The following is a 19,859-nucleotide window of genomic DNA, read 5'->3' on the forward strand; positions in this document are numbered from 1 at the left end:
TCTGCGCCAGCTGCGTGTGCCAAAACCCATTTTAGCGCACAGCGTATTCATGGATACTAACATTAATAACCAGCCATGGCGCAGAGTGGCGCAGCGACCCTACAGCAGCGCCAGTTACGCACTCAACCCTGCCCCATCGCCAAAAACATTGCACAAATCCCCTACATGGCGCAAAGGCCAGCGGCCCAGCATACAACCCCCCAACCACGAAAACGCATGGAAAACTCCCCACGCACCCCTTTGAATACACATACCCCACTCGCGCTAGCGAAAACGCGTGTGAAAGTCCACGCGCACCCTCGGAATACAAGTACCCCGCTTGCATTAGCGAAAACACATGTAAAAGTCCATGCGCACCCCCGGAATACACGTACCCAGCTCGCGCTAGCGAAAATGTGTGTAAAAGTCCACACGCACCCCCGGAATACATGTACCCTGCTCGCGCTAGCGAAAACGCGTGTAAAAGTCCTCGCGCACCCCCAGAATACACGTACCCCGCTCGTGCTAGCAAAAATTGCGTGTAAAAGTCCACGTGCACCCCCGGAATATACGTACCCTGCTCGCGCTAGCGAAAATGCATGTAAAAGTCCACGCGCACCCCCGGAATACACGTACCCCACTCGCGCTAGTGAAAACACGTGTGAAAGTCCACGCACACCCCTCGGAACACGCGTACCCGCTGCGTCAGGTAAAATGCATGGAAAAAGTCCACTTTGTGGTGTGGCTTGCCTGTGGGCCATGGACTGGGGTGATGGGTTGCTGTGGGCCATGCCCAGGGGTGATGAGATGCCTGCGGGCCATGGGAAGGGTGGATGGGCTGCCTGCTTGTATTCCGGGGGTGCGCGTGGACTTTCATATGCACTTCCACTAGCGTGTACGGGGTAGGTGTATTCCTGGGTTGCGCATGGACTTTTACACGTATTTTCGCTAGTGTGAGCGGGGTACATGTATTCTTGGGGTGCACGTGGACTTTCACACACGATTTGGCAGTGTGTGCCCACCTGGGTGTGCCCCCTCTCCCCATGCCCCACAGGCAGCCCATCACCCAATACCATGCCCCGCAGGCAGCCCATCACCCCATACCATGCCCTACAGGCAGCCCATCACCCCATACCATGCCCCACAGGCAGCCCATCACCCCATACCATGCACCACAGGCAGGCCACATGGCACCATGCACTTGGGAGCACCGACTCATGCCCCCCATTGATGGGCACCTGCCAGCAGGCCCCGACTCATGTGCACCCAAACCCCCCATTGACGGTCAACTGCCAGCAGGCCCCGACTCATGGCCCACCAAAAAGCATGTCCTATCAAAACAGACCCATGGCCCTAATTCCAACCCAAATCCCCATTGGCCCCCAGTACAAGCATGCAATCATCCACTGCACCTACTCCCAAATTGCCCATGCCATGACAGTCTTAAAAGAACCACCATGCCCATGCATAAATGCACAACAGAGCCACAGTGGCAACACATGACAGAGGCAATGTTCATTGAGAGATGCACACAACCAATGATAGTACACAACACCAATCATGAAGTTAGAATAAATGTATTAAAAACATAATGAAATAACATAAAGAAAACCAAACTTGCAAATCAATAAACAATGAAAGCTATTACCAAAAAAAATAGAAAATCCAATGATGGACAAAAATCCCCGGCATGAAAAAGAAAAAAGTGGTCCATCGCCAATGTCAAAGTGATTTGAATAACGACAAAAAAAGGAAAGAAAACCGTTAATCCATGGGAAATGTTAAAAAAGAAAGTATGTACAAGTCTTCAACTATATACAATCCAAGTCCAAAGGGTCCATGATCCCAAAACAAAAGGTAACCTACAAAAAAGTCCTATGAATAAAAAACTATATACATAAGGTGGAGCAAAGTCCATTTACTCCAAATAATAAGAAAAAACAAAGGAAACCTAACCCTAAAGAACCCTAAAGAACTATGTTACAAAGGTGGCGAGCAAGTCCAACGGCTCACTTGTTGATGTTCTGGGCCAGGGCATCATCGAACTCCATGTCGATGTTCTGGAGGCGGCCCTCTTCCCTGTCCTCGAGGTCTCGCAGGGATGCATCCATAGCCTCCTCCAACTCCCTGCGAGTTGCCTGGAGGCACTCAGCCCGCCTCAATGCCCTGCGCATGGAGTTCTCCGCCCTGACCATAGTGAGCCGTGCCCTCTCCGCCCGCTGCTTCTCCGCATCTATTTGCCGGCCCAACTGCTGCCACACAGAAGACACTCCCAGTGCGGGGTCCTCCTGCCCTTCGGCCGATGCCTGCCCCCGGGGTGTTCATGGCCCCTAGCCATGATGCCTCCCACGCTGAGCCTGCTGCTGCCTCCGATGCAACTGCCTCTGCCACCACGACGGCCTCCGGGCTGATGGAATCCACTGGTGCCGTCGTGCATGTGCCCTATGACTCCCGGCTGTGGCAGGGATGGGATCTCCACCAGGCTGGCTGCGTTGGTTGGGGCAGATCCACAGGGGGCCCTGGTGGCATCTGGGCCGGAAGACGGCACGGAGAACGACTGGCGTATACTGTGCACAGAGGAGGAGAGGGCCGCAAGACTGGCCGACACATGGAGGAAACCCCCGACCACGGTCCCTGACAACTGGGCCACGTTGGCACACAGCTCTTCATGATGACGTGCATGGTCCCCCGAGGAAGCACGCAAGTCATCATGAATGTCATGTGTGCGCAACGCAACACCAATCAGGACGGACTCAATCGGTCATAGGGCCCCACGTCTGGTAGAGGAGTGCCAGATGACGTGGACCTCCCCCCCTACCTGCGGATGGGCCTGGGACGGGGTATGGTGATGCAGTCACAGCGTAAGGGACAGAGACATGCACAGGCACCTCTGCGGTGACCTGTGCTGCCTCCTGCCCCTGGACTGCACCTCTTGCACCAGTGGTACCACCCCCACCAGGCCCCATCTGCGGCTCTGTAGCGGCCTCCTCCTCCTCTATACACACCACCAACCTGGATGCCGTTGCAAACCCCTGTGGGGGCTCATCCGCCCCTTCCACTGCAGCCATAGTGTCAGACCGAGCACCAATCCCCTCGCTCCCGGATGATGGAATTTCCTGGGAGGGTGACTGGGCCTTGTGTCGCCGGCCGGTGGAGGCATTCCTGCTGCTTTCCTCCTCAGCGCTGTCCCCGCCCTCTTGTTCACTCGCCGCTGTGTGAAGGGAGACATTGAACACAAGCATCAGGGTACTGAACAATAGTCCCCTAGACACAAAGCAATAGCACATGAGTGGCACTGTCAAACGTCACTTCCATCATGTCCCTCCACAACACATGGGTCAGTGCAGGCAACACACATGCAAGAACAGGCATGGCACATGCAACAAACATTGGCATCCATGTCCAAGGCACCGTAGATTCATCCAATGGTGGGCTGATACTCACATGCATAATGGGACATGCTGGTCACATGCACAAACATCACCGGAGGGTCATACATCTGGCCCCGTATACCTCTAGACACAGTGGATACAAGGATGACTAGGTTGTATCAGTGAATCAACACATCGTCACGGACATGTTTCATGCATCCATGGCGCTCACACTACTCAGACACACGTACATGTACATCATGCATGTCCATGACAGCAGCACACATCTCCCACACCCCAAACATGTCGAAGTACAGACACAGGCATGCATACATGTGTGCGTTCCGCATGCTGCTCCACATGATGCATTGTGACACATACACCATCCATGTGGGTCACGCCTGACTGGACACACATGCAGCACCATCATGTCCCTGCACACACACATCCAAACATGACCCATGTCACACATGCAGCCAAGTAGCTAACTACCAGCACACTGCAACATGCCCTTTTTTAAACGTGAATGCATGGTCACTTAACCCTCGACTCCAGATGGGCCGGCATCCTGAGGATCTGGTGGTGAAGCACTGGGCGAATGCACTCCAGGACCCTCATAAACTGGGTGGTAAGCTGGAACCGGTGCCCCACTGCATCCTCTGCTTCCAAGAGGCGCCAGGCCTTCTTGAGGGTCCTGGACTTGTAGTCCTCCCAGCGCTTCTGGACGTGTTTGATGTCGCGGGGTGCCTCCCCCTCCACGTTGATGGCACCCACTATGTCCTCCCAGATCCTTTTCCGTCCTTCCTTGTCGGCGCGCAATGGTGTGAAGAGGGCATCATAATGCCCCAGAACTTGCTCCACCAGGATACCAACTTCCTTTTCACTGAAGCTGGTAGCCCTGTGCCTCTCTGCTGGGGGGTTGCCACTGGTGCCGGAAGGTGTTGTGTCGGACATGGCAACCCCCGAGGCAGGTGTGGGTGGGCAACTGGTTCCTGGAGCTGGACTGTGGAGTGATGGAACACCAGTCGAGAGTCTTCTGTGCCAGCAGGGGTGGTCACAGCAACTGGACCCCTGCATATGGCAGCAACTGGACCCCTGCACGGTGGCAGCAGGCAGGCAGCAGCAGATGGCTTGTGGGAGGCTGCTCGGGGCTCTGGGGCTCTGGGGGGCAGTAATTCGGCCTTCTGGGCCTTCTGGGCAAGAGCGTGGTCTTCCGTGTGTTGCCGCCGTGTGTTGTTGCATGGCCAGCTTGATACGGAGTGATTTGGCACGTGAAAATCAGCACGTTTGAGTGAATTCCGAGGAAAGCGCCTTAGCTCATAAGCACGTAGGTGACGTAACGTGTGTGTGGGCGTTTCCCTCAGTACGGGTTGAAGGTCCCACGTGGGTTTCCATCACTTTGTAGGTGCTTTTCGTGGAAAGCGGTGCGTGTGTTTTCCAGACGTTGGGGTTCACACGTGATTAGTTCACAGCGGCTAGAGTGATTACTTCTTCTTTTGTCGCAGGTGTTGGCTACACGTTCTTCTTCTACACGCAAGGCAGATGGTGAGTTGTACACGCTATTTTTCCTACTGTGGGTGTCCCTGTTGGTCACGTACCCCTTTTTCCGGGCATACTAGCCTGTGGGTTGATCACGTACGCATTTTTTGTGTTCCTGGCTGCCACAGTGTACTGGGTGTGTTTTTTTATACGCACGTAGGCTACAGGAGTCATGTATCTCTTTTTCTTGCTTTTTTGGGATGCCTTAGCGTTGCGTGACATGTCATTTCTCCTACGGGGCCACAGAATGGGACATTCATCGTAGCTGTATATACGTGTTTGTTGTTTGTGTGCCCTTCGTGTGGCGGACGTGTTTAGGCCTGCGCGTGTCTTTTGGGGTGCGCGTGTTTCCCCTATTCCATTCCATGAATACGTGTAGTTAGCGTGCGTGTGGGCGTTCCGTGTATTTCCCAGCAGTACTTCCCCAGTTATGCCCTTATTTTCACACGTTGTTCCCCATTCTGCATGTTCTGCCCCGTGTTCAGCCCCCCTTTTAGTGCGCTAACGTTGTGCCCTTTCGCTGTACGCATTACGCATGGCGTTTGGGATGTTGCAGTGATGTGTGCGCCCGTGTGCGCCACGCGTGGATTTGGCACACATCCCGGGAAATACACGCGCAGGGCCATCCATGTATCGCACGCATGCGAATCGCACACGTGCGCCGGCTTTTTCACACTTGCGCCGCTAATTTCAGCACACATTTATTCTATGAATTACCCCCTAAATGTTTTGGTGACTCTAATTCCCGCCTACACAAATTACAGGCTCTAAACTCCAATGAAATCACCAGCTTGGGCCCCAATAGTTCAAGCGTTGGGAGACAATTCAGCCTAAACATTAAGTACTAATTTTTAAATTCAGCTGAGGGGACCTTTTTCAGATATAGTCGCGGTTCCCTCGTCTGTAAGGACACTGCCTCATTTCCTTTATACCTTTTCAGTTGACTTATGTGCCTCAGGTACGCAATGTTATCCCATCTTTTTACCCTTGTCTTTAACATGGAATCCGAAACAGAACCACATAGTTTTAACTCATCCATGAAATGTACACACTTTTGTTTAAATTTTAGACAGGAAGGGATTCAATCCTTTCTCATAATAGCATTTAAGTAGGGATCTATCTGGGGAAGTTCTGCTTTTTTAAATTTAAAATACAGAGTCAGGCAACGCTTCATCAATTGCGCCCACCAAGACAACAGCCCCAGCTCGAGTCTCGTCAGCCTGATGGGGACCGAGGTTGGCAGCCCAAGTGCTCTCTTCAGGATCCTTCCTTCCATAGCGTCAGAGAAATGCCTATTCCTGCCGGTGAATAGCTCACACCCGTGGAGACTACAGCAGAGCTCTTGGCCCGTTAGAACTCTATGAAAGGAAGTAGAGAGAATTCAAATAGAGTACTCTTGACTCTCTTGGCCATAGATAAGCATAACAGCACATGCATGTGTGCGCAAGCACACATATATACGCCGAACAGTGGCTGAAAGGCCGACAGTGATCGAGGAATTTTATGCAGTAACACACACGTGTACTAGGTGCAATTGACTGCACACATGTGGCGCTACGGCCACCATGAATGACAAAGCACATCTACCAGAATCGTAAGCACCAGCGCTCTATTAATCTGCAGGTAGTGTGTGATGCCAATGGAATCATCATGGAAGTGTATGCCAATTTCCCGGCCAGCACACTTGATCGCTACATCTTCCACCAGCTACCACTGTACCAACTGCTGGTATCTGGAAAACATGGCAATACATGGCTCATTGGTAAGTATGAACAGTCACGCACATGCATGCATGTGACACACTGAACAATAAACCCTGACAATAAATGACAATGACAACTGTAGAGAAGTAAATGTATACATCCGCAGGAGATCCCGCCCCCCCTACTTCCCCTGGAGACATGAGACTGTGGCTTGCCTGCCACCAGCTATCTTGCCAATACTGCAGTGGGAGTTGCGGGGGACATCCCTACAGCTGACCTGAAGAAAAAAATAATACATTTAAAAAAGGAAAGGACCCTGCAGCGCCGGTTCCCCATCACAGAAGTGAAAAGGAACAGGCGTCGAAGGGAAACAGTGAGACGGAATGCAAGGTAAGTAAGGGGGTGGGTTGGGGGTGGTGGTGTAGCGGGGGTGTGTTGGCGGTGTGGGGGGTTGTGGGGGTGTGTTTGGGGTGTGGTTGGGGGTATGGGTTTGGGCACATCGGGAATGTTCGGGGGTGAAGAGACCAAAGCTTATTTCAAACAAATAATCTTTGGTTGTTTCTCCCTGGAACATTTCATCTACGGTAAAACAACTCCAAATCTTGAAATCAAGGTCAGCTAACTACTCTGAAGAATAACGAGTGTGTGCAGGATGAATCTTACCACGATAAGGTGCAAGAAAGGACAACAAAAAGCCATGTTTTAATTAATTTAGAGCATTTAAAAACTGCAAAAAGGACCAGATTGTGGAATCTTGTCACATGAGCAAAGGATGGAAACAGAGCTTGAACTTGGAGTTCCAGACACAATAGCGAGTGCCCTCACTCCTTGGCAAGTCCAAGTACAAAGACAATTTCATGGCTGAAGGCATGGGTGATTAGAGATGTTATGCTAATTGGGTGGTGAGGTAGCTTCATATCCTACCTCCCTGCACCTGGGTCTGGGCTTACGTGCTGCTAAATGAACCAAAGGTTCCAAACATGGCACAAGTGTGCCAAACAATTGTATTAGTCCGTACAAGGAAGGACCTTATAGGTCATAAGACCAATGAGAAACTGTGTATCTGATGTTTCTGAAATGACATGTTTTAAGAGGTAGGCATAAGTTGTCCATGTGATATCAGACAGCTGATAACAAACATAGCTCCTATATGATTATATATCTATATGTTTCCTTCCCAAACCTTGATAGGTCTTTCACTGTTGCCATGTAATGTGACATCACTCTGATGCATAATTGAGTATAAGAATTGTATTTTTTGTGAAAATCATTGAGAGACTGAGCGTACGTCAGTTGATGTTCATTGTAACCTCCCTGTTATAGATCGATTATTGTTAATAAAACAGTAACTTGCAATCTTCTTGAGTTTGTCTGGGTATTTGGACTCAGAATTATTCTGGTGTAATCCCATCCATTACCATTTGCACGTTCCAAGGGCCATAAACTCGCAACCATGTATACATTTACAGGGGACTGTACCTACCCGCTGTCAACATTCATGATGACACCAATCCGAAATCCCACACCACCCGCTGAGGTTAGATATACTACAGCATAAGTAGCCACTAGGGCCATAGTGGAGCGCACATTCAGAGTGCTGAAGTCACAGTTCCGCTCCCTTGACCACTATGATGGGGTGTTGCTCTAGGCACCACCGGTAGTATGTAGAATTATAATGGCTGCATGTTTACTGCACAATGTTGCCACACAGCGTGGCGTACCAGTGGAGAAGCAGTTTGGCCACCGTCCATACCCACAGGTACCATCCTTGCCGATGGCTAGACAAAGGGCACATGGAGAAGCTATACGCACCCAGCTGGTGCATTCAAACTTCACATAAAAACCAGCTCCTGTGAAACACACACACTGAAGCCACATCCCAGGTGCCAATCAATGATCAATTGGTGCCTATCCTCTGTTCCTACAACAACACCTTGAGAATGTGCCTCTGGGAGGGTAACATTATGTGTGTTCACTAGACATAAAACAGCATGCACAAACTGAGCCCCAGATAAGATCTGTAAGTGGGAGTATACCACTCCCACTTTTCAAAGTCGGGAGTAAAGTGTTTCTGGAGGCAGAATAAATGTACAGATGTGAAACATACATAAACAGGTAAAAACATGTTGGCACATAAAAATGCATCAACGTGGCAACATTCAATACTATTGTACACCAGTGGGACAATGTGCACTCTAGCCTCAAACCTATCCATGTTGATATGAGGGTGAAAGCAGGGGCTCAAGAGTCTACATGTTACATACAAGTGAATAGGGAGATTATGCACCCCACATCAAAATTACCACTGAGTCTGAGCCAATTTGTAAGTGGGAAAAAGTGGTTAATAAAGCCCATGGGCCGGATTCACATAGGTGACAAATCATGCCCCTAATCTATATGGATGTGCACAAATCACCAACGCAGTCATAGCAACTTGAACCAACAGTGTCCATGTAGTACACCCAAATACACACAGCACAAGCTACAAAGTCCCTGACCACCGCCACATGGACACCAACAACTGTTGTGCACGTAGACACCAACAAACACACATGAAACCACAAGTAGAAAGGCCTTGTACCAAATGGATACAAAAAAAGACTTGTGTGTCACACACCAATAAACAGGTGTCCAACCCGTTCCCTGGCCATCCCTTGATGTCGCCATCTGTTGACCTGGAAACCACAAAACCATGATGCTGTGTCCTGTACCCGCACATAGCAGCAACTTCACCTTCAATCGCAACAACCATATTCACATGCAGAATGCCTCTGTAGAGAAAGACAAAACAATATGAGAGCAGGCAAAACATCCATACACCCAAACAAACAGCAACATGTGCCCCCATGAACACCCCCACACAGTGACATCTTACCCACACACAACGCCTACATTGCCTTCCCTCTTGGAGTGCATGCAGTGAAGGACCATGTAACAGTGACCCATGATCATGCTGATGGGACATTCTGAACATTTGCATCCAGCCACAGTCATTAGGACACTGAGAGGATCTCAAGAAGATACCACTGAGAGGATGCAAACCCAGGATCACTGTGTAAGTACTCCCATTGGCACGATGTAGCTTCCCTTCATTAACATGATAGTAGGACAGAGCAGTAAACAGTGGCAGGGCAGCCGATGATGCAAAATCCAAGATGATGTGATTGAAAAATATCACCAATTCCACAGAAGATAGGATCTTGCAAAGGCATCACTTCACCGAAGCATCTGTCATACTGGACGGCAGGGCACTGAGGCAACTGGCATGAACTACACAAGCAGACATGAGAAAGCAATGAGAAACAGATGTCAAGGACAAAGACACACAAACGGGAGCAGGCAACAGGAAAGTGGAAGGGAAGGCAGACTTTACCATGACTGAATTGAATTGGGTCAAATGTTCTTTGAACTGAAGGAAGCATTGAGATGCACTCAGCATCTGTCAACAGGCCTCAGGAAATTTGGTTGTGTACCATGCACGGTACATATTCACCATGGCAATAAACAACCCCGGGACAATGGTGTGTACCTGGTGTCTGTGGACAACATGTCATCCCACAAATGGCCAGCAATGCTGTTATGTGTGTGGATTTGGCTTGTGACAGCACCCCCAGAAGGGGAAGAAGGACCAAGATTGGACTGCCTGCATGGGTAGATATGACTATTGAAAAATCATTGTATGGGATGCCATGTAGCAGGCAAGACACATCGGAAAAGTGCAAGGAAACACTCACCACCGTAACCATCAGCATGTGTCACATGCACCCACGAAGCTGGACCCATTCACCTCAATACAAGTAAAAGAAAAGTGAGCGCACACAGTGCCAGACTCCCTGCCACAAACCACAACGCAAGTGACTACCTGAGTCCCCTTCACTTACCTGCACAGGGTACCCACCTGGCTTTCATCCACTGCATCCCACCTTGGAAGACATTTTCAAATCGCAATTACATGCATTGCAACAACATAAAGGTACGGGACATCCATGACAACTCATGTAGGGAACAAGAAAATAGCCACGGACCACCCAGTGTCGAAGGATGCAAGAGGGAGACAGGGCACAGGGCATGGACGTCGACATCAAGGGCCAACAGGCTGATCTGAGGTGTCTGCAGGGGTCCCTGTATGCAAATGCTCAGGCAAACAAAGAGGCCCTGAGGCTTGAGATGCAGGCCATGAGGGCTGCAATCCATGATGAACACGCAGCCACAAGGACATGATTCATGAGGAGATTGATGCCTTCAGGCAGACACTCTCTGAGCCACTCAATGCATCACACGTTAGCACACATACAGACTATGCAGCCATCTGTGAGATCATGCAAGGAGACCCCACCGCCCTTACTGTGCTGGTACATTTAACTCTGTCACACCTGGCCATGGCCATTGAAGACTAGGCCTCAGCACTACATGGTAGGGCTCCAACACCAAAATCACCTGCAGATCAACTGCAGGAGGGTGGTCCCAGCCTAGACCAGCCTCCAGGTCTACCGTTGCTATGATGTCCATGAGCCCATAGAGGGGATTTTTTTTATTTCCACTCATGTGGATATTGACATGCATCCTCCTCCTGCCCCCTCCCGGGTGTACCCCCTCCCCCTGTTTCTCTATACCCCTGGCCCGGATGGTGGCCTGTGTTTTGTTCGGCCCTTATTTTATTTTCCCTTGAGATGTGCAGTTGCCCTTTTAAAGGCAAGACAAATGCAGTTGTGGACATGCAGCCATGCACAGTGCTGTCAACTGCCATGGCTGCCTTGTGGTGGACAGGATGGGATGTGCAGGTAACAATGGGTATATGGAATCTTGACACGTGTGCAGTATGCATTATTGTGAACGATGGCTGTTGAAATGCAATGTGCCATGTTATTGCAGTGATCCGGATTCATCTGGTGACTGCACTAAATGGAAGGTCCACCCTGCACCCTTTCAATTCCCTGGTTCTCATGCCATCTGCCAGGCACTGGTCCTCCTTTAACGTATTTGGAGGTACAGTTCCTTGTGGAGGTGATGAGGGAATCACATCATGCCAGCTCTGTCAGCAGGTAAACATGTGCACTGCCTCTCGTGTTGTGTCTGTATTATTGGTCACCATGGTCTTTGCATGCATGACACCCTTTTACTAACTGGGGGGGGGGGTAAACCTTGAGTCACAGTGAATGTCTGTCCAGATAAAAGCCTGTCCACATACATGTGTGTGTATCTGCAGTTACACTTCTATGCGGCTGCATTGTTTTGTTGGATGCCCTTACACAATTGTTGCAATTAACAGAAGTGATTGGGCAGCACTAGGCACACTTTGGGCATTGACAGTATTTCATTCATTCAAGATGTTCATACTAATTGATGGCATGCAGTCCCTGTACATCTGCACTCTGTGTATTTTGGTTCTCCAACACTTGACTCACTGACTGTGATGGTATCTCCTTACTGGCACCCTTATACTGCCCTTGCCCCCATATATCCATCTGGGCCCTGCAGGTGTACTACCTGTGCACACTGCGCTTTGACCTGTACCACTTCCCAATCCACTTCCAGCTCCACTTACATGACCTGCCCTGCCACTGTTCCATATGTATCACACACGTTGTCAGGTCTGCTCATCCTCTGCTGGACCGCTTCATGACTTAGCCTCCGGTGACACAATTCTGGCCATTTGGGTTCATTGACTCCACATGTTTGTTACACTTGATGCATGAAGGCTTGGTCAGATATGTGCATGTGTACCCCTGACAGACTGCTTCTGTGTTTCCCAATGAGGTCACTTTTTGTAGTGTTTGTTTCTGGTGATTATCTACACCGGGGGTGTTGCATATTTTTGGGTTTCCATTCCTTGTTTATCTCATCCGGCACTGTCAGTGAGTGTGCATTGTGTGTGCAAATTGTGTGCTCATGCATGTGTAACATCATCCACTCCCCACAGCTTGTGTTTGTCTGTTCTCCCCGTGTGAGTTGCGAGTGCACCCTGGAATCCATGCTCACTTACTGGGACAGTCTCCCTCAGGGTGTGTGGTCTGTTGGGGCGTGAGTGAACAGCTGCATGTTGTTCTGCGGTCCATTTGCAGTGGTGTCCAACAGGGGTGAATGTTGGTTGGTGTAGGCTATGGGTATGTGGTCGTAGGTACTTCTTTGCAGGGATGTAGCATACATGGGTATTTTTCTGATTTGCATGCCATGTTGGGTGGTGCTGGTGGTTTGTCTGATGTAGAGGTGATGATTGACCTTTTACATGTGTTCATTCTTTGCCAGTCTGCCCTTCTCAGTCACCCACTTTTGTCATTTATGGCCCACACTACATGTGATACTTCTCCATCTCTGTTCTTTCAAGGTTCTCTGACCAGGCTGCTTCTTGGAAAGGTGTTTATGTGTCCGTCTTCCTCGCTTGGACAACTTCTCTCTCCCCTCACCCACTGTGATGTCACACATCTTCATTCACATTTACGCTCCAGCAAGTCTCCTACTTGCAGTGCTCACCTGTCCCTCTCTCTCTCTCTCATGCTCCACTGCTAGGAAACATCACACATGTGGGAGTGGCATGAGGACCGCATGACCTGCAGCTGTTTCTCTACATGGGACGCTGGTGGGGTCATTGTCTTGGTCATCCTATCCATGCCCTCAGAGATTTTGTCCAACGCATTGCCATGTCTGATGGCAGCACACAACATCTGCTACTTCCAATCTGTCTCCCCAGCCTGCCACGTCCACCATGTGCACAGGGGCCAGGGTGGCATGATGCAAGGGAACATGCCTGTTGCTATGGTGCCCCTGTCATTGGCTGCAAGTTTGCAACCCTTCCTTGGATGTCAGCCCCAGAACCTGATGCTAAATTATGGGAGGATGGCTGCGCAGCCATAACCACTGCAGATGGGGGCCCACCACTAACTGGTCTTGTGAAGCCAGCTGCACCACCACAGACTCATGGGCCCCATCTGATTCGCCCATTGGAGCACTCACCTTCACCCTCTTTGAGGCATACACATCTGGTTCAGCATCAAAGCCTCCTGAGTCCGAAGAGTCCGAAGAGTTTGCAGCATGACTGAGGATGGTCTGGAGCACCAGTTGGTTTTCATGGAGTACAACACCACATTCTCCACGGGTGGTCTGACACACCACTAACTCTTCTTCCTGTTCATCCTCTGCATCTGGTGAATCCTCACCTTCACATGGACAGAGAAAGACATATTGAGCTATGTGCAACAAGACACCAATGCACATTTGCATCAGACATTGTGCATTCACACACAATGAGCAGTAAGCAATGGATGCATGGCATTTGCTGAAGAGTGTCCCCCCTCTCCCGGTCATGTCCATGCTGGCAGTGGACAGATTGACATACAAACGTGGCGTAAACACACAACGATTGTCCATGCAACTGTCATGTCACCACACATACCAGGGGAAAGTACTGCACATGTGACATTGTAATGCTGAAAGACATCACATGGCAACAGTCAGCCAACGATACCCACAGACACCACTACAGTCAACACATGACACACAAATCAGGATTGGGACAGAGTATTGGAGACATTAAGGTCCTGGGGGAAGCTGAGGAAAGGGAAAATGCCTCTGAGTAGGCACAGCTGAAAGTGGGCCCTCTGGGCAAGGTATGTGAAGTGAAGAGAGAGGAGAGAGTATTCAAAGATGGCAACAAGGTCCTTGGAGCCACAGGAGAGCGAGGGGAGTGGACCCATGGAGTGTCCAGAGTGATGGAGGGTAAGAGGGAGCAGGTGTCCCAATGAGTAGACTCTCTGTGTCAGTGGCATTGAGGCAGAGATGGGTAGTAGTACAGCATGCCTGTATAGCAAACAGCCAGTAATGATTTATAGAGGATGAGGGGGAGACAGGTAGTGAGGCTTTTTTGAGAGCTGTGCATCATCTGCATTACAGTGGCATGACCCTGCCCTGTTGTTCCCACTCCAATAATGCGTGTGGGGAGGCTGTGTATGTGCAAATGTGGGGCACATAGACCATGTCCTGAGACACAGTATTTGGACATGGTGATGAAGTTCATACAGGGTCCATGATTGTATGTGCAACAATTAATCCCGATAGCAATACCTCTGGCATGGGTGTTCTCATTTGCAATTCAGTCCCTGTATAGGCACATCATCCCACAATGCTGGGTGAAATGTTTATGGCTGAGCATGCTCAGACTGTAAACCAGCACTGTCTCAGACACTTATCACATTACACATGTTGCAAAGCAGACATCAGTGCCACATCTTGGAGTGTGATGTAGCTGCTGGCAGGTCAGACCTCATCAGACAGATGACACAGGTGTGGGGAACTGTCCATGTATCCACTTCACAGACATGTCAATGTCTGTGCAACTGCAGAGTACAATGATGGAAGTGACAAGGCATGTACCTGCTGTATGTATAATTAAAAGCACCCAGATACCCTCGGGTTTAGTGTGCTATATAAGCAAATAAACTAAACTAAACCTGTCAAGTATCACCTGACGGACACATATAGGCCTTTGACAACAGACGGATGCCTCTAAATGTAAGTCGCCTGACATGTTTGAACAACAACCATGCACATGCATAGAATGCAATGCAGGCAGGCACACTCAATTCCATTTGTGATGTACATGACCTACCACATGTGCTGTCTACGGCCATGCGATTATAATGTTGCAAGGATGCCAACGTCTGCATGACAACCCAACATCAGCTATTGTTCACCATATAGTGAATGGTGTGACCACTTACTGCTCATTTGTATGAGCAACAACATCATGCCTGTAACTCGGGGCTGTGGTCTGTGGACCCGTATGCACCTTCACTATGGGCAAAACACAAGGCTTAGTGACAGACAGATTAGATATGTGTCATGACAAGGCAACCTATAGGAGCAGGGGACAAATGGAAAATGCAACTCAGCATGACACGATGTGATAGTTCAACATCGATTGCATGCGCCTGTCTAGCAGTGCAGAGTGTCATGCCACAAGAATGTAGCACACAATTGTACATGTGTCTCATGGTGCTCATGTACCAGGGGAATGCCCACTGGGTGATGTGTACTGTCATACAGACATGTGCCACACATGTCCACCACACAGGGTACTCCCAGTATGATGGCCATGTGACATGTGTCTGTATGTCAGAAAACATGCATTGCCCAGAGATTTCATACAACTTCAGCCACATGTGCGACTACACAAATAAGACGGGTCATGCATGATTGGCAAAACATACGATGCAAAATGACAGTCAATCACTAGATGTGTCCTCATAATTCTTCAGGCCTCCCACGCATTGCACCTGCTCAAGGAGGATGAATTGGCTAATGGCCTCTTCATGCAGTGTCAGATGCTCCTCCTCTGGTGGATCCCCTTCAGTTGCCAGCGCAGATGCCAGGTTGACCCTGAACGCGTGTGTCCTCACCGTATCTCCCACCCCGACCCTGGCTGCTTCCTTTCCCTCGTGGGTTCTTTCCATTTATGTCACAGGTGTAAGGGAAAATGGAAAGCACACCAATGTATTGTCTTGGGTAATATGAGTGCAGTAACAGTCTACGTGATTTACGGCATAGATGCGTTGTCTAGCATGGCTCAAATGTACCCCAAAAGGGAAAAATATGGTCCGCAATACACAGAGGCACCCAAAAACCCAGAAATTGCATATGTGATACCTGAAAAGCTTCCGTGAATTCAAAAAAGAGGTACCCGATAGACAGAGGCACCTACACCCCCACTAAAATAAAATGTTGTACGTGGTAACTGAAGGGAAGGATTGCATAGCACCTCAATATACATCTGCAAAACTCGTCAGGATTATAACCTTCACGCGCCCAACCAGTGATGCACGTTCTGCACCTTATATCATCCTGTCATTGTTGTGAGTCACGTAGGCATGCTGCATAAGTGTTCTGCATCACTGCACAGAGAACATAGATTACGCATTAAGGGCCTTTACTCTGCAATCGGCTGCTGCAGGTGCAAGAAGCACACCACTTCCTCCTGTTCCTCCTGCCTACATGCTGCTGTATTTGCCTACTCTTGCCCTGCTTTGCCTCCCTCACTCCTCTACTGCTGCTGCCTGATCGAGAGTGAGTGCCTGCCTGCAGCAAGCACTATCTTGTTGTGCCAACTGTCTCACGTTTGCCTGGACCCCTGTGTTGGGCCTTCAACCACCTCTTCTGTACTTGCTGGGTCTACCACTTCTGTTAACACCACCAAAGCTCCACCACACCAACCCAGGAAGCCCATACCTCCCTGGAGGGTGTCATTCTACACCATCTGCATCATCCAATGAGAGCAGCACCCCCATGTTGAGGCAGAGGGCTGCCAACGTCACTGGCACCAAAGTTGGCATCCTGGTGGATCGGGTCCTGGGTGCTTATGATGCCCCCTTCAAGCTAGCTGCACAGCTGGGCAATAATGCAAGGCTGAGAATCTGGGATGAGATCATGGCCGCCATCAAAGCAGAGGGGTGGCAGTCAGCCCCAGGAACATGTTCTTGAAATGTTGGCCTCAAGACCCATAGCCATACCAAGGTGGTGGCAGCCCTCTCCATGGAACCCACCATGGAGGTGTACCATGCTGGCTGCCACCAGTTCACCCAGATGGAGCATCAGGTACTTGAAAGGTTCTATCCGGACCTCCACAACCAGATCTTGGCCTGGAGAAGTCCTCTGGAAGCCGCTGGTGAGTAATCTTGTGGGACTGTGCTGTACGGTGTATGTGTGGCATGCATGTTCGCAGATGCCACATGATGTTTGTGGCTTGTGTGTGTTTTGAGATACAGTGGATTGCTGCCTCACTCCAATGCTCACAATTTGTGGTGTCAGACATTGTATACTGGTTTTTGCGTGATTGTTGGAAGATTGAGAATGTACATGCATTGTGTGATCACGGAGCAAGTGCTTGGACATGACAAATGTTCACATGCTATGTTGTGGGCATGTGAGTGATGCGCACGAGGTACGAGTCCATGTGTGACCCACCTGACAATGCATCAATGCAGCCACATCTGCTAATATTTACACATGTGCATTGGTGCCAGCATATTTGGAGTTGTTGCATTGACCAATCCGGGACTGGGATGTGACCTCTCATCCCACTGCATTTGTGACACAAGTGTATGTGTTTACATACAGTATTTGTATGCTTGGCCACCTAACATGTGCAATTGGTTCACCGATATGTGTGCCGGTGCGAGTTGCTTAATTGCATGTCATGCTGTTTCATGGTTACATTGGTGACTGGGTTTGTTTGAGCAGGTGCCCTGGTAATGTTCAGATGCACACAGCTGCATCTCATTCTTGTGTTTGTTGTTCATTGGTATGGTGGCATTGCCTGTATTTTGGTGATGTGTTGTTGGCCACTGTAGATATCGTTTTTTTGACATGTGCATATGTCATTACTGTGATTGTGCCTTCACACTACACTCATGCAGCATTTGGATTACAGTTTGCCTGGGCACGTACATGAGTATGTGCTTTGTGTGCATGTGTCAGTTCATGGTTGGTATATTCTGCATCCATTGATGGTGGTTACTGATGTCAATGCTTTTTGTTCCAATTTTCAACAGTTGCTGCAGCTCATGAGTGCGGAGGCATCGCTGTGGAGCATAAGGACAGGGACAAAACCACCAGGCCTACGTGCACACCTCGGCCAGCCTGACTTAAATCCAGATCATCTGAGGGTGAGTTGGCTGGGGAAACACAAGTTCCATTTTGCAAAGCTGCTGGAGGTATGTCCCACGAGGTTGTTGTGGTGGGGCACTCCTCAGTGGCTGTGGGCCAGGGTGCGGAGACAGAGGGGCTATCCAGAGAGGAAGGCACTCTGGAGTCATCCAAGGAGTTTGAGGAGGTGGTGGAGGAGGAGGCAGGTGAAGACAGTGCACAAGGTCGGGTGGGGGCATCCAGGAGTGTTCTCAGGCTACACCCCTGGCCCAGGGACATGATGATGTGCAGTGCACCATGGAGGGAGCTATCCAACCTCCTGTCCTGGCTCCAGCTGATGAAGCAATGACCACATTTGTGAATGCCTCCACCCAGGCCATGCCCCTTCCCCCCTTGGGGCCACTGGGATCAACCCTGAGATGACACACACCCTGCTGGGTGGGATTGCATGGCGGGCGGCCTCAATTTGTGATGATGTGAGGGCTTTGAGTTACGAGCACTCACAGCATCACAAATTGATGGCCCTCCACCTGGGACAGCTGGCACTTGCCCACTCCTCCACTGCCTCCTATGTGCCCAGTTGTCATCTGGGGGGCCTTCCTTGCCACTTTTCATCATGACCCCCCTCTACTCCAATGCCACCCACACTGCCCACTCTGGTGGTCAGCATGTCCCTGCCCCAGGTGGAAGTCTCCGCATGTACAGAGGTGGTGGTCACTGTGCGTGGCCAGGCACCTGCACAGGGACAGTCATCAGTGGGACAACTGGCACATCAGGACAGTGCTGGTGCTGGAACCCGCCATGATACAACATCCAGATGGTGAGGTTTCTTGCGCAGTGCACGCCTGGCCAGCAGCGGCAGTATAGGAATGGCCTCAGGCAATCCTTTCAACATCAACATCGAGGTGGCAAGCGGATCAGCAACATTCAGTCACCAGGCATGAGAATTGCAGGCACGTTCGCAAATTGGTTTATGTCCGGATGGACTTTCGGATGCAGCTGATGGTGGAAAGCCAGCAGACGAGGATGACACAGGTTTCTAGGGCAAGGGCAGAGGTGATGAAGGAAAGACACAGAGGTGGTTTGCCATACTGGCGGAGGCTTGCAGGGATACAGATGAGGAGGTGCAGAGGTTAAGGGAGAGCCTGCAAGCTGTCCAGGACCGCACAGTGGCCCACCTCCAAGTGAGGGATGATGAATGTGACTGCCCTGGAGGATGCCATGATACACTATTGAGCCCACTGCCTATGTATATAGTTCATTGTGTTGTTTTTATTTTTGGACTTTGTTGCATTTTTACCCTTGGACATTTCCCCCTTCCATGTAGTTTGTTGTCATAGTGTACATATATCAAATAGTTTTTTCTTTGTTCATCACACAATTGTTGTGGTCTGTTTGTTCATGTGCTGTATTTTGTTTGATTTAATTTCCTTACATATTTGTTCAGTGACTTTCAGATGGGTTGGGGGCCCAACTGTGGATGTGTGTCATACACTCATCAATTGTGGACTTGTGGGGTTTGCCTCTCAATCTATGGCAACCCACCAACACACATCGTATTCCAGCCAGTGGGTGCTCTCATGTCATGCTGCACATCTGCCACTGGAATTCTACCATCACATGTGAGTTAGTT

Source organism: Ambystoma mexicanum, chromosome 8 (genome assembly GCF_040938575.1).
Source record: "Ambystoma mexicanum isolate Mex_15411 chromosome 8, UKY_AmexF1_1, whole genome shotgun sequence".
Lineage (NCBI taxonomy): Eukaryota > Metazoa > Chordata > Amphibia > Caudata > Ambystomatidae > Ambystoma > Ambystoma mexicanum.